Source organism: Ailuropoda melanoleuca, chromosome 16 (genome assembly GCF_002007445.2).
Source record: "Ailuropoda melanoleuca isolate Jingjing chromosome 16, ASM200744v2, whole genome shotgun sequence".
Taxonomy (NCBI): domain Eukaryota; kingdom Metazoa; phylum Chordata; class Mammalia; order Carnivora; family Ursidae; genus Ailuropoda; species Ailuropoda melanoleuca.
Window position 1 is genome coordinate 27,717,786 of NC_048233.1, and position 15,775 is coordinate 27,733,560.

Here is a 15,775-nt window from a genome sequence, read left to right on the forward strand (position 1 = left end):
AGGTTACTTCAATCATGCCTCTTAGGCAATCGCCTATGGAACACAGTTGGTACATTGGGACAGAACATTTCTCATCAGTATAGTGCTAAGAAAGATGGACATATGTTCCAAAGAGCTAAACTGTAAAATCAAAATGCAGTGAAATGAATGCAAAGATATGCTGCCCCCTTTAAAGATCCTGGCTCACAGTTTAAACAAAGAAAATGAAAATTTTTAATGTAAATGAAGGATTATTATGTCAATCTGAAGGAGTCAGTGAGGAGGGAAGGTTGTGGATCAGCAACAAAAGCAGAGTGAAGCTGGAGGCAGATGTTGCCCACCTTAGCCCCATCCAGCGTGTGTCCTCTTCAGTCTCTTGTATCTTTATCCCCTCGCTCAGTTGGAATTATTCCCATCTGCAGTCACACATGCAGTACTAACTCCTACCTTTAAATCATGCCCTTCTCGACCTCACATTTCCTTTTGAGTTACTGTCCCATTGCTCTGCTCCCCATAGAAAATATAGATTTTTTTAAAAAGATTTTATTTACCTGAGAGAGAGAAAGTGATGAGTGAGAGGGAGAGGGGGCAGAGGGAGAGGGAGAAGAAGACTTCTCGCTGAGCAGGGAGCCAGACACGGGACTCTGTCCCAGAACCCTGAGATTATGACCTGAGCCAAAGGCACACGCCCAACTGACTGAGCCACCCAGGTGCCCCATAAATATAGATTTTGAAAGCCTTGTCTACCCATCCTGACTCCATTGCCTACCTCCCATTCACTCTTCAACCCATCCAGTCTATTTGATGCCCTAATGGCCCCATTGGGGAAATTCTCGATGAGGTCATCAAAAGCCCTTCCGTTTGCCAAGTCCAGTAAACATTTCCATCCTCAACCTACTGGACTTCTCAGTCACTGATACATGTGACCAGTGCCCCTTCTAACACTCTCTTTTTGTAATCTGTGACACTGTACTCTTGTTTTTTCTGCTACTGCTTGGTGGTACCGTTTCAGTTTCCACTGTTAACACATTGGTCTGTAACCAACAACTAAGTGTGAGGAGTTCCTCCGATCTCAGTCTCCAGGTCCCTTTCTTAAGCAGTCTCATCCATTCCTACTGTTTTTTTCAAGCGGTTCACAGATTCACACCACCAGCTCAGAGCTTTCATATAGCATAGGAGACTCACATCCAACTGGTATTTAATATCTCCACTTGGAAGTGCTACAGGCGTCTTCTACCTAACATGTTAAAACCAAAATCACTCTTTGATCTTCCTTGCCCTTCTTGCAACATCCTTCTTCATTATTTCTCAATTCAGTTAATGGCAGTACCAACTGCCAGCAGCTCAAGCCAGTAACTGAAAGTTGTTCTTGATGGCTCCCTCTCCATCACCTACCGTACCCACACCAGGCCTGGCGCCATCAGCTCTGCCTCCCACGTGTAGCTCAAATCCAGACTTCTCTACCACCGTCTAGTCCAAGCTACCATCTTCTCTCCTCTGAACGATTGTAAATCACCTCCTAACTGGTCTCTCTTTTCTCTCTTGTCCATCCTCAATGAATTCTTTTTCTTCTTAAGGTAATTTGGAATTACCTTAAAGTTCTTCAGTGGCTTTCTATTGTGGAAAGTTCTATAGTGGCAGGACAGAATCTGGAATCCTTACATAGGGCTGTCGTCTATGTCTCTGGGCTCTTTTCAAGCCTCTCTCTTCCCTCCCTTACTATACTTCGGCCATGCTTTGCCTTCATTTCTAGTCAAACTCTTTCTAGCCATAGGACCTTGGCATACACTATTTCCCTTGCATGTAATTCTCTTTCCTTCTCTTGCCTTGCCTTTCATTTCTCCCCCATATATTTGTTGCCTGGCTAATTTCTACTCACCTGGAAGTCTCAATACTCCCTCCTCAGAGAGGCCTTTCTAAATCTTCTGATCTAAAGCAGATCTCTGGGGGCAGCTTGCTGGCTCGGTCAGTAGAGCACGCAACTCTCGATCTCAGGGTTGTGAGTTTGAGCCCCACACTGGGTGTACAGGTTACTTAAAAATAAAATCTTAAGAAAATAAATAAAGTAGGGCTCTATCATTTCTTCTCATAACTTTCCTTCGTAATACTATAATTTGTAATTATACATTTACTAGTATATTTACTTATTGACTATCTTTTCCCCCATGGACTGAAAGCTCCATGGGAGCAGAAATCACAGGTCTTTTGTGTACCGCTGTATACTCATCCTTACCAGTGTGCCTGAGACATAATAGGCCCTTAATAAATACTTGTTGAATGATGAATAAATATCCTCCTGATAGGCATGTTACACTGTGAAAACAGACATCAGAGCCTGATACCAGTAAATATATACATCATACAGCTGTGTAGATCCTCCTTGCTGGGATTCTAGATGCGCCAACAAGTCTTTGATAGTCCTTCTCATCTCTAATTCAAATATCTTCAGGTCCCATGGGGGCATAATGAAGTACAGCTGAGCTTTAACACCAAAATTCCTGATTTGGTGGCTCCCCTATAGAGACACATGCCTCAGCCCTCCAAAGGGCCACCAAGTATTTCTCAGAGTCCACCTCTCTTCTCCACTCAGCTCCTCTGCTTCTCAGGGAGGATGTCATCCTTCTCAGAGGCTCTCCTCAGGAGGTCCCCACATGATAAACCCCTCAAGGGTCACCTTAATGCTCTTTCTCTTTTGTCTTTGCTAAGCTGCATGTATCTCCTAGGACTCTTTTCCTTCCAAGTCATTGAACCGAACTCAAACTAGTCTGAGCACAAAGGGGGCCTGATTCATTCTGTGAGCCTGGAAGAGCCGGGGCTGAGCAATGGGGAGAGTTGGAAGCAGGAACCCCTAAGCTATCTGGCCCTGGCTCTCTGCCTCTCATCTCAGCTCCTCTCCTGTTGGCTTCCTGCAGATAAGCTCCCTCCATGGATTTGGGGATGTAGCTGTAGCAGGTGCAGGGCTCCATGCCTGGCCCCCCATCCCAGAAAGGGAGGGTTTTCCCCTATTAGCTCTCCCTAGAAAAATCTGAGGGAAGGGTATTAGTTGACCAGCCACATGCCCTGCTTGAGTGACGTCTCAGTCCCCTGTGGCCAGGGGTACGGAGTCCTGGGTTTGAAGTGCTGGGGAATACTCTCCCATAGAAGGAAAAGAACAAGGGGTACTACCAGAAAAGGGGTTAAAAGCATATGAGGTGACATTAGAATGTCTACTACACTATGTTTTATGTGCAGCAGTAAGCTGCCTATTATGGGTTGAAACGAAAAAGATACATTGAAGTCCTCACCCCCAGTACCTCAGAATGCAATCTTATTTGGGAATAAGGGCATTGCAGATGTAATTAGTTAAGATGGGGGTCACAGTGGAGTAATAGGAGCCATTAATCTAATATAACTGTTGTCTATATAAGAAGATACTATTTGTGATACTTGTTAAACAACAGGAAGGCGGATTTCATTTAGGGGTACCATAGCAATAGCCGTAGAGACCACTGCAATGGGATTTGGGGGGGCGGGAGAGATCAAGCCAGACCTCAAACACACAATCAGGGAAATCGGGAATGTATAGCCAGGCAGCAGGGTGGGCATCAGTAGATGGAAAAGTACTCAGAGGGAGCATCAGAGGTAAGGAGGGATTTTTTGAAGCTAACCTAATGAGATTCTTGCCTCAGAGATGCCAGAGCGAGCAGACGTCACATGGTGGGGGTGGGGGTGGGGTGGGGTGGAGGACCACCGTCTGATTGACGGAGCCATCAGATATGGAGGGTGGGGAAATGTGGCTAAAGCTGGGTGACGCACAGAAGGACATGGGACTCGGAAAGTTGAGGCCACGTTGAGAAGAGAGCTCAGAGCCTGACTGGAGTGTGGTCAAGGGGAGGATCTTTACCAGGGAGAACACCGTGTGAAGAAGGAGGCAGAGGTTGATGAGGGTGACACATCTATAAGCCAAGGGACGCCAAGGATTGCCAGCTGGCCCCAGCAGCGAGGAGAGAGGCACAGAACACATTGTTCCTCTGTGCCCTGGGCAGGAACCCTCCCTGCGATGCCTTGAGTTGTGAGCCTCCAGAACCACGAGAGAATACAATTCTGCTACGTGAAGCCAGCCGGTCTGAGCTTCTTCGTTACACAGCCCCGGGAAACTCACACAGGGCCCCTTTCCAAACTCCGGATGGCCTTTCGTCGGAATCACATAGAGTTTCTCATGAAACCTCCCTTTTGACAGGCTTCGGACCATACCTGACTCCCTGTGGGGACTCAAAACCTAGTCCAGGAGTTCGGAAGGAGAAACGGATGCCGGCCGTTGCCCCTGCTCCGCTGTGCCCCCTTCCCTCCTCTCCACCCAGCAGCCCCAGTCCCCTCAGGCTCAGGCCCGGGGTCAGCTTTGGCCCGAGCAGGAACGCACTGCCGTGAGCTGCTTCTACTGGCCGGGGGAGAGCTCTTTGATTAGGCTGGCTCAGTACACTTGAAGTCAGGCCGTTCTATATTTCATGGGAAATGAATAATTTGGCATTCTGTCTTTTACATTCCTGTCTTTGAGCTTCGTTAGTGAGTTAGTGTTTGGGTCCTGTTTGGGTTCCTGAATAATTTAAGATTCTGAATCTGCAAAGGTGAGACCCAAACTTCCCGGCCCCATCTAATGGAAGGCCAGGTGACGCTCATCTCCATGACATCACATTGTTCCTTTCCATTGAAGTGTCCTCTTGGGCAAAATGGACTCCGGTTATAGACCTCTTTCCTGCCCATGTACCACGCCCCTCAGTCCTAACTGAGGGTTAGAACTCAATGTGCTTGTTTTTCTACTTTATCCCTGAAAGCTGCCCTGATTTTATTTTATCTCTAATTTATTTTTATCCTATGGTAAATAAAATACTCCCAATAGATCAACTCTACTGTTATTCAGTGGTTGCCTCAAATCCCCAAGAATACTTGTCCTTGGGCATAGTGTTTTTAGACTAAGTAGCTCTGAGCGTCTGTGTGCGTGCATGGATGTTTGGCTCCAAATGAGCTGCTTTTACAACGTGATAACCTTGTGCCATATGTTGGGCAAATATCTTGGCCATAATTCACAGGCAACTGACACATTAATAGATACTCTGCCGTTCTCATTGTGGAGACTTTGTGTTCGTGGCCTTTGTCTACCACGGATCTGACAGAGCGGCAGGATTAGCTCACTGACGCTGGGAACACAGTTGACAAGGGATTTCGTGAAAACAAAGCCAAACAAACGAGGCTGCTTCCATAGGCACCTGGCTGAATAAATTAAACTTGATTGAATCCTCTGTTATAATGATGACAGAGAAGGAGGTAAAATATGCCTTGCCTAACAAGGTTCTTTAAAATCATTTACTATTCAAAACTTGCTATTCCAGGAGCGCAGAAACTTGGCCAGGCACCTTCCACTGGGTCTTTCGGGCTCTTGGACTGGATCTGGGCCCCAGAGCGGTTGTGCATCCTTCCTGAAAGTATAGTCACTGCAAGTCTTCGCTTCAAAACCAGTCCTGCAAATGAACCCAAGGCTCTTGTCCCCTCGGTCTGCGTTGGCTTCTGAGTGGCCACACGGGGATGCACTCAACAGAGGAGAATTTACATGTGCCCAGAAGGGCAAAGACGGAATTGAAGTAATGGTCTAAAAAGGACTTCAAAAACAGAGACAGAATAAGATGAGATGCTAGAAGAAAGAAGAAAAAAATAGCACAAAGGTTTACTAATAAGCTTGGTGTAAATAAACACCGTGCCATTGAATTTCACATTATCTATGGGTCTTTCATTTGCTACAAGTTGGCATTACCCGCCAGCATGAGGCACCCACATGCAGAAGTACAAAGGAAGAAACATTTTTCATTTTGTAAAAATGAACACATACATGATTACACAAGGGCCCTGTGAAAAGGTGAAAGTCTGCATCATGTGATTTTAATAGAGTCACAGACGTCCAAATAAAAATTCCCATCAACCTGCCATTGTGCTCTCTTCCCACAGAGAATGTTCACCAACAGAGACCCTGGACAAAAGACAGCAATGTAGGTTCCAGAAGAACAGCGTTGAAGTACACTGGGATTAAAATGTTACTGAGCAGTGGAAGGAGTTGCTGAGGTGAGCTTTTCCCCTGTAGTGAATTGCAGCTGACCAGAGAATTAGCCATTCGTCTTGGTAGATGTGGGGCTGATGTTTGATTTCTGTGTGGGATTGGGGCGCACACCCCAAACAGGAAGTGACCAGGGATCATATAGAGTAGAATAAACAAAGCAAGAGAGGCACAGAGAGGCAGCGTGTATGGCAAGATTACTTACGGAACCTGCTTCCGAAAACTGTTATTACTGTCATTTCCTAAGCTATATAATTTTTTAGCAAATTACCTAAATTTTATGGGCCTTGGTTTCCTCATCTGTAAAACTAGGGCCATAATACCACAGTCATAGGACTGTGGAGGAAATTAAAGAGGATTTATGTAAAATGGAACATAGGAGACACAGTCTGCACTTGAAAGTATAAACTTCACACCTGCTTTGCTACAGGCTAAGCTGCAGGTGCAAAGGGGAACCGGTTAGGAAGGGCAATGGGGCACCTAAGTAAGGTTCTAAAGTGTGGCCAAAGTTGGAGACTGCTATGTGAACTGACTAATAAAAGCCTTTCTCCATATAGCTGTTATAATCACTGCTGGACCTCAGCTGGGGCTTTTGGCAAAATTTTTCTGTGAAGGGTCAGATAGTAAATGTTTTAAGCTTTGCAGCTCATATCCTGTCGCAACTACTCATCCCAGAGAAGCGCAGAAGTATCCACGGACAGTGAATAAATGAGCCTGATGGTGTTCCAATAACACTTTTTCTCTTTTGGATGCTTACATTTGAAATTTCATATAATTTTCAGAGGTCATGAAATATGATTCTCCTGTCAAAAAAATTTTTTTATTATTTTTATTTATTATTTTAGAGAGAGAGAGAGCTTGCGTGGGAGTGGGAAGAGCAGGGCGGTGGGAAAGAATCCCAAGCGGACTCCGCAGAGCTGAGCGCGGAGCCCGACTTGGGCTCAATCTCTCGACCCTGAGATCATGACCTGAGCCGAAACCAAGAGTTCCACGCTTAACCGACTGAGCCACCCAGGCGCCCCACCTTTCAAATTTTTTTTAACTATTAAAAAATGTGAAAACATTTCTTAAGCTCATGGATCACACAAAAACAGGTGGCAGTGGGAGACCAGCGGGGGCAGCAGTGAAATAGATAAAGTGGATTAAGAGTACACAGACCATGATGAGCATTGAGTAATGTATAGAATTGTTGAATCATTATATTGTACACCTGAAACTAATATAACACAGTATGTTAATTATACTTCAACCGAAAAATAATTAAAAAAACAAAACAAAACAGGTGGCAGGGCTGGATTTGGCCTGCAGGCCAAATGAAGTTTGCTGACCCCTGTTTTGGACACTGGATTATTTTGTTTATATTCATTATCTCCTTTAATTCACATATCAACCTGATGAGATAATGTCAGGAAGGGAACTCATTTTATAGAAAATGAAACTGACCTTGGAATCAGTTGTGTGACCTTGGGCAAATTTCTTTTTTTTTCTTTTTTTTTAAAGATTTTATTTATTTATTTGACAGAGAGAGATAGCCAGCGAGAGAGGGAACACAAGCAGGGGGAGTGGGAGAGGAAGAAGCAGGCTCCTAGCGGAGGAGCCTGATGTGGGGCTCGATCCCATAACGCCGGGATCACGCCCTGAGCCGAAGGCAGACGCCCAACCGCTGTGCCACCCAGGCGCCCCTGGGCAAATTTCTTAACATTTCTCCACCTCAGGTTTCTCATCTACCTTGCAGGCTCGGTACAAGATTAAATGAATTCAGACACAGAAAACACTTAGAACGGTGCCTCACACACAGTAGGCATCTCATAAATATTAACTGTTCCTTCCCCAAGCATTGAAAACTTGTCTATAACATGGTTTTAATGAGTGCATACCATTCCATACGGATTATCATGATTTATTTAACAAAGTCTGTAATGGTGGATATTTAATTTATCCTTTGTTTTCTTTCCTCAAAAGGAACTCACAATTATTTTGTGGAAAATTTTAAAGTGGAAATAAAAATAAAAATCGCTTATAATATCATTACCCAGAGATTATAACCGCGGGCATTGTTATGATATATGTTTTTCCAGGTTTAATTTTATCCTTAAACAAAGTCAGGGTTATACTGTACATACTGTTTTATAACCTGACTTTTCACTTTATCACAATAACGAAGGGCTTCTCAACCTCTAAGATCCTGACCTCAGAACTGTGGTCTCTGTCTTCTATTATCCTAGTTTAACTTCTGCTTCCCACCACCTCACAACTATTCCCCTAAGGGAGACTCTGCTGACCACCTGGCCTTGGCATCATATTTCTTACTGGAAAACTACAAATTGGCAGCTGGCTGGCACATCAGTCTTTTAGGAGTTTGGTTACCAGAAGCTCCCACTGTGAGCCTGAGTGATCACCTCCAAAATAGCAAAACAGGGGGCTTGGGGATCTTCAAAGCTGAGAATCTGGGACATTATGACCTCAATAAAGTATCACAGTCCTGTCTGAACATCCAAACCCTATCAGCCTCTTTCCCTATATCTTCCTTTCTTCCTTCCTTCCTTCCTTCCTTCCTTTCTTCCTTCCTTCCCTTCCTTCCTTCCCTTCTCTCCCTTCCTTTCTTTCTTTTTAATTTTTTTATTTAAGAAATCTCTACACCCAATGTGGGGCTCAAACTTACGACCCTGAGATCAAGAGTCACACGCTCTTCTGACTGAGCCACCCAGGCACCCCTGGGTGCCCCTATTTTTGCTTTCTTTAAGTCCCTTACCAATTATTGTACTTGATGAGTAGTATTTTTCATTTAAAATAGCAAACGACTCTGAGTGGCTCTGGTGGAGGGCAAGTTCAGATATCGTTGTTGGAAGAAACTAGTTGAACATAGGTGTCCCTTTGGAGTAGTATTTGAAGTGCTGACTTTAGTTATATAAAATGCCAGATTACCCCTCCCACTGTCAAACTACCTTTTTATACTTCTTTCTATTTATCTTATCAAGGAGGTTATATGTAGACTTCAGAATTCAAATTTTGATCTGCTCTTGACTACCTTGGTTTACCAAACTATCGTAATTTTTCATCATTGAGAAAAAGTCGAAATGTTACAAGAATGCAGGTTCTGTGGGTATAGAAACTTCTGCTATTGGGGCTCCTTCTATTATTACTGGCTCAGTCAGTGGAACATGTGACTCCTGATCTCAGGGTTGTGAGTTCGAGCTCCATATTTGGTGTAGAGGTTACTTAAAAATAAAATCTTTAAAAGAAAAAAAAAAACCTCTTGTTGACTTAAATATTGAAATATCTCAAAATAGTGTGCTTGGCTCCTCTTCTGATGATACATAAAGTAAGGCTCTAGTGAGCGCTACATCATAAAATGGGTTGATTTGAAAAGTGCACTGAGAGGCGCCTGCGTGGCTCAGTCGGTTAGGTGTCTGCTTTTGGCTCAGGACCTGGAGTTCCAGGATGGAGCCCCGCATCGGGCTCCCTGCTCAGCGGGGAGCTTGCTTCTCTGTCTGCCCCTCACCCCACTCTTGCTCCTGTTCTCTCTCATTCTCAAAAAAATAAATACATATTTTAAAAAAGAAAAAGAAAAGAAAAGAGCACTGAAATGCATGACTTGATATCCTACCCACTGTGTCTACTCTGGGCAATGGAAAGAAAGTTGGATACAACTGATTTTTGAAGACAGGTGTTTGTTGATCTGGAAACTGAATGGTATTTGTGGGTCCTCAGAGTCTGCAGATGTGCTGAGATGGCGGCCCGTCTGCAGCACATTGGCCATGGCATTCGGCGAGCTCTCAGCGACGGGGGCGCTTCCATGTCAACCCTGACGGGGCCAAAGCAGAGGCACAGAGACTGGAACACAAGCATGAAAAACACCTTACCACCTGGGAGTCAGTGGCAGGTTGAGGCACATCCCTTCCTCGGGCATTTGAGCAGCTGGTTTCCATAGCATGACTCCAGAACAACAGAAGGAAAAGAGTCAGATTAAAAACCAGTAAATCAGCAGTCCCCTAACATCACCCTCAACCTTCTCTTACTCCGTCTCCTGCCAAAAACCAAACAAGACTAATGCACCGCTTTCTCAACTAGAAGTCAACAATCTTTTGCTTTCTGTATTTCCCAGGAAAACTCACAAAGATTGTTAAGGTCTTTTTAAAACACACAAGAACAATATGGAACACTGACTACTACTGTAACATGCTGTGCGTGTTCATGTGTGTGATTTATTTAATTTAATCTCAAAATGGGGGAAATAGCGCATTCGCAGACCCCACTAGAGGATGAGGCCTAGGATGGCCAGGTGACACACCAGGAACAAATACGGTATATGGCAGATCTGCCGCCCCCAAATCCACGTCCTTCCCATTATCACACTGCTACACGTCTGGAGCACAGCTGATGGATATAACCTTCCTAGCAACAGTGAGCCGCTGAGCAGAAGGCAATCACAAAAGGAAGGCCAAGAGGAAATTTGCCCCTGAATGCTGGAGTAGGGCCGACAGGACAGAAGCACATGCCATAGGTGTAATGTTATTAGAAGCTTCTCTTTTTAACTAGACAGAGGTGTGTTCATAGACAGGCATGCCTCTTAAACATTCATTCATCCTGCTTGGACATAACAGACTTGTTGGCAGACTGTTGGAGGGGAGGGGAGGGTGGAGGGCAGTAGGAAGTGTGTGTGTGGGGTGGTGGGGAGACGGGGGAAGTTGCCGCCCTTGTAGTGTAGAGCCGGCACAGGGTAACAGAAGGCCATCGGGAGGCCAAGGGCACTGCTCCCTGTCTAACAAAGGGCAGGAGAGTGAACCAGAGCCCGGAGGACACTGCTGTTATCAGCCCCAAGGGAGGTGCCACCAAGCACTCTGGGAACCCAGAGGTGGCCCCTCGTTCAGATCTCAGGGTTAGGTCAGAGACAGTGAGTGGCCTGTGGGTTGAGACACCAGAAAATGAAAGCAACAAGAAGTACTTGGTCTCTTTTTCTTTTTTTTTTCCCCAGGGGACTCACAACCGTGTCCTCCTGGCACAGTTCAGTTGGCTGCAAATAAAGGTGGAGGAACCGGACAGTTCAAAGGCAGAAGGCAGCTCTCCCTCCCACCTTTCATTCAGAAAACCCACAAAGTGTAGCCTCAGGGTGTGTGTGGAAGGAGCAAGCAGAGACTCCACCCACTCTCTGAGTAAAGGGCAGCGTGCCCGAAGTGTGAGTGTGCATGCTTCTTTTTGTGCGTGCATGTGGTGTGTGTGTGTGTGTGTGTGTGTGTATGTGTGTGTGGGTGTCTCAGGGAGGTGAGGACAGCTGGCTGCAGGCTCTTCCTTGGGTTGCAGCTGCACTTTGAGGCAATCACTGTGGACACTGTGGCTGTACAAAGGAGGGGCCAAAGCAGAGCAGGTATTCAGAGTCTTGAGAAGGAAAATGGTGACTTTCTTCCCTCTTTTCCTCCTTTTCCTTATAAAGCCCATAATCTAGGGGTAGAGATATGGATAAATCCCTAACTAATTAAAACTGAGAGCTAAGTACTGGGGAGGCCAGGTGGAAATAACAACTGGCTGTAAAACTCAGAAGGGCACTGCATTTGGTGTGGAGAAGGGGCAGGGGTCCAGTGGTGGTATTTGTTATCTATTTCTGAGTAACAAATTAACAAAAACATAGCTCCTTAAAACAAAAAAGGTTTATTATCTCATAGTTTCTTTGGGTCAGGAATCCAGGAGTGGCTTAACTGGCTGCCCGGGCTGAAGGTCTTCGAGGAGGTCATGGGTAAGGCTGACTGCTGGGGCTGCCAACTCATCTGAAGGCTCAGCTGGGGGAGGACCTGATGCCAAGCTCACTCACATGGTTGTTGACAGGATTCGGTTCCCCACAGGCTCTAGGCGGGAGGCCTCCCTCTGTTCCTTGTCACGCGGCCCTCATCATAGGGCAGTTTGCAACATGGCAGCTTCTGCCACATTCTGTTCTTCAGAATCCCAAGGGCACGAACAGTAGGAGGCAGGGATCAGTGGGGGGCCAGCTTAGAGGCTGCCTGTCATAGTATCTGAGCTGAGATCTGCCAAGTGAACAGGAGTCAGCCTAGGCAGGAGAAGAGGGAGGGAGTCGGGAATGGCAGGTGTGGCGGCCTGCAGCTGAAATTCAGTGTGGCCAGGCAGAGGGTGGCTCACGTGGGTGGAAGGATGTGATGCAGAGACCAGGAGGGAGGGCCCAGAAGTTGAAACACCCTTTGACCCAGACCTGGGAAGGTAGACTCTATCCTGAAGGGATGGAAAGCTTCATGATGGAAGCTAAAATTTAAGATTCAGCATTAGAAAGATTATATTGCTATGAGGAGAATGGACTGGAGGGAGTAAGAGAAAGAGGGAGGCCATCAGGGGTTTGAACTAAGGTGGAGACTGGAGAGAGACAGGGTGGAGTCAAGAGATATTAGATATTAGAAGTTGAAATCTGTTAGTTTTGGGGACTGATTATTTACGGTCTGTATTCCCCTTCTAGAATACAAGTTTTTGGAGGACAGGGATTTTTGTAGTTTCTGGTATTCCCAGTGCCTAGAATAGTGGCTTTAAATGAATGAATGGGGTTACCCCTACGTTTCTGGCTTGACTAACATAGTAGAGCTTTTCTTTGAGATATAAAACACAAAGAACAAGGGCGTCTGCTGGCTCAGTAGGAAGAACATGCGACTCTTGATCTCAGGATCGTGGGTTCGAGCCCCACATTGAGTGTAGAGGTTACTAAAAATAAACAAGACAAACCCACAAAGAACAAAAATGGCTAGGAATGTAATATTTGAGAAACACGGAGTCTGAGGTACTTTGTGGGATACCTAAGAGTAAAATGCTTGGTAGGCAGTTGACATGTGGGCATCTGGAGACTTCCCAGAGAAACAATGAGCACTGAAGGTCTGAGAGTCACAGCACCTGAGGCCAGTAGTGGGAGTGGACATATGGCCCCTGGGCTGCTACCACAAGTTTCCAGGGCCCTAAACAGCAGCAGGGCTTTGAAAAACAGCACCGGAAGAAAGACCAAAACATGCTGCCAAAGGGAGAAAACAGGAATCTCGGAAAACCAGAGAGGACAAAGGGCGGCGACAGCAATGGCATCACCCAGCGTCGAGTGTTACGCAAGGAAGGAATGAAGAGCTCAGGAAACTCAAGCCGTGGGTGGGTGGAGAGGGAGGCAAAAAGAATGTTTTCCAGAAATTCAAAGCCTTGTTTAACATTTTAGAAGTTAAAACTGCCATTTCCAAATTTCATAATTTCATTAAAAGACAAACAAAATAGATAAGCATTTGGACATCAGTCCCTTTTATAGCAGCAACTCAAGAACCACCAAGGAGGCTTTTCAAAAATACCAGCTTCAGGTACCAGCCCTGCAAAATTAGTCCCCAAGAGGGAGGGAGGGAAAACTGTAATTTTTTAAAGCCGCCAAGTGATTTTAAAGTGTGACAAGGTTTTGAAATCATTCATTGAAAACTCTAAGAACTGGCTCATATTTGGCTTGAGCCCCTTTAGAAGAATTAAAGTGGCAGAAAAATTCATATTGCTAAGCTGTTAGAAGCTGATTGTTAAATTTAAGACTTTAATAGAAAAATAAAAGGGGGGGGGTGCCTGGGTGGCTCAGTCGGTTAAGCAACTGACTCTTGATTTCAGCTCAGGACATGATCTCAGGGTCATGAGTTCAAGCCCTGCGTGTGGAGCCTGCTTAAGATTCTCTCTCTCTCTCTCTCTCTGCACCTCCCACGGCTCTCCCTCTCTATTAAAAAAAAACACCAAGAAACAAACAAAAAAACCCAAAACTTTAATAGGAAATTTAAAGTAATCAAGAAAAACTCCCCTACAAAGCTAAAAAATAAACCCATAAAACACATCCCGTACATTTATTATCAGGAAAATGCTGATGATTGTCATTAGGACTATAAATTTAGTGGAGTGTAAATGAGAGCTAGATTAGTAAATAAAACAGCCTGTAAACATTGGCAAATCAGTTATCCTCTTGGGTGTGGTTTCCAAGAGAACCCAGTGGATATGTGAAGGGCTGGGGAACAGCGTGTGGCTCTGACTGGGCGAGAAGTCCCCACGGTTTCCCAGCCCCCAAAGCTCCCCAAAGCACCATCACCCCACCTTCGGAAAATGCCAGTTACCTCCTGCCCACTCCCAGAGCACAGCCTGAGCTCACCTCAGCCTCTGCTTCCTTACCACTTTCCTTTGTCCCTGGCAGTTTAAGTGTGATCCTCACAAGTCCATTAAAAGCCCCTTCCAGGTCCCAGGCCTTGTAAGCGCCGCAAACACATAGCAGCCTTTCTAGTAGGAAGTCTCCAGAGCCCTTGGAGGCCTCCTGCTCTCTCCCTCCCCGCCAGGCTGGCAGCCGAGCTTCAGGGACTTACCGCTCCACCTCCACCACACAGCCTTCAAGCTTCACCACTTACCCCCTACCCTCCCTTCCCATGACGGTGAGTTGAAATCGTTTTCCTATTTCTACTTTTCCCTGCTGTCCTTGAAGATAAGTATACAGATTTTTCATTTGTTGTATAACATTCTTTCCTCATCAGGAAATGAAAATAACCATAGGAAGAAGCAAGTAAGTCACAGCTCTCCCTCGCTTGCTCAGGGGAAGCCTCTGCAGCAAGGCTCAGATGTTTACATTTTCAGATCAAATCATACCAGACATTTGGTGCCCTTTGATTTCACCTTGCTGGGCAGAATGTGCCTGGTGTCAATGGTCTCCTTTCCCACATTGGATTTCTCTGGGCTCCTTAGAGTATTTCTTTAAAATCAGTCCAATCTCCACCTAATTAGCCCACAAAGAGAGGCAAACAAAATGAGATATCATTTTCGTTCTATCGAGATGGAAAAAAAAAGCAGAAAGAAAGAAAGAAAGAAAGAAAGAAAGAAAGAAAGAAAGAAAGAAAAAGAAAAAGAAAGAAAGAAAAAACGAAGCCTGATGATACCGAGTTTGGGCCAGCTTGCTGGTAATCTGACTCACTCTGGCGGGGCTGGAGGGACTCTGAATCAAGAGATTTAACCATGCGCTTACCCTTCAACCCAGTAATCCCACTTCGAGGAAAATATCCTAAGGAAATAATCAAGAAATGCAGTCAAGGATATAGGCACAGAGGATATTCGTTGCAGAGCCATAATTGAGAAAAACTGGCAAGGGCTTACGTGCCTCCCAGGTGGGGCTGGGCTCCGCAAACCCTCCTACATCCCTGTGATGGAACGGGGCTCAGGCAGCGGTGCCGTCCTCCGCTCGGCAAATATGAGGTACCTACTCTGCATTAGGCACTCGGTCGGGTACCCAAAACAGGTATGCTCCCAACCCCCCCGGAAGATGCACCCACGAAAATTCAGGATCTCGGAAAACAGTTTGAAACTGTGGACGTTATGTTCTGGGGGGAAGCAGGTTACACACTGTATCACGCCTACTCTCTCACCCCCTGCCACAAGCAGTTACCGAGTCTGCAGAACATTGCCTTCGGGGGCGCTCCCCGCTTGACCTCTCCTTTCCTTTTCAAAAGCAGGTCCCGAGGCGCTGAGTAACCTGATCACAGCGGAAACAGCCGCGACGCGTAAGTCTTCCGATTGGTTTCCAGTTCCAGGAAGTTCGACTTCGGGCAAATCGCGTCGCCTCTGGGACTGTTTCTAATTCGAATGAAAGGGCTGCACCAAGCCTTCAGGCTCTTTGAGTCCGCTCGTGTTTGGCCCTGGGACGGAGCCCTCCGTTGGTGAGGGAGTCCGAACCCGCGTTATGGG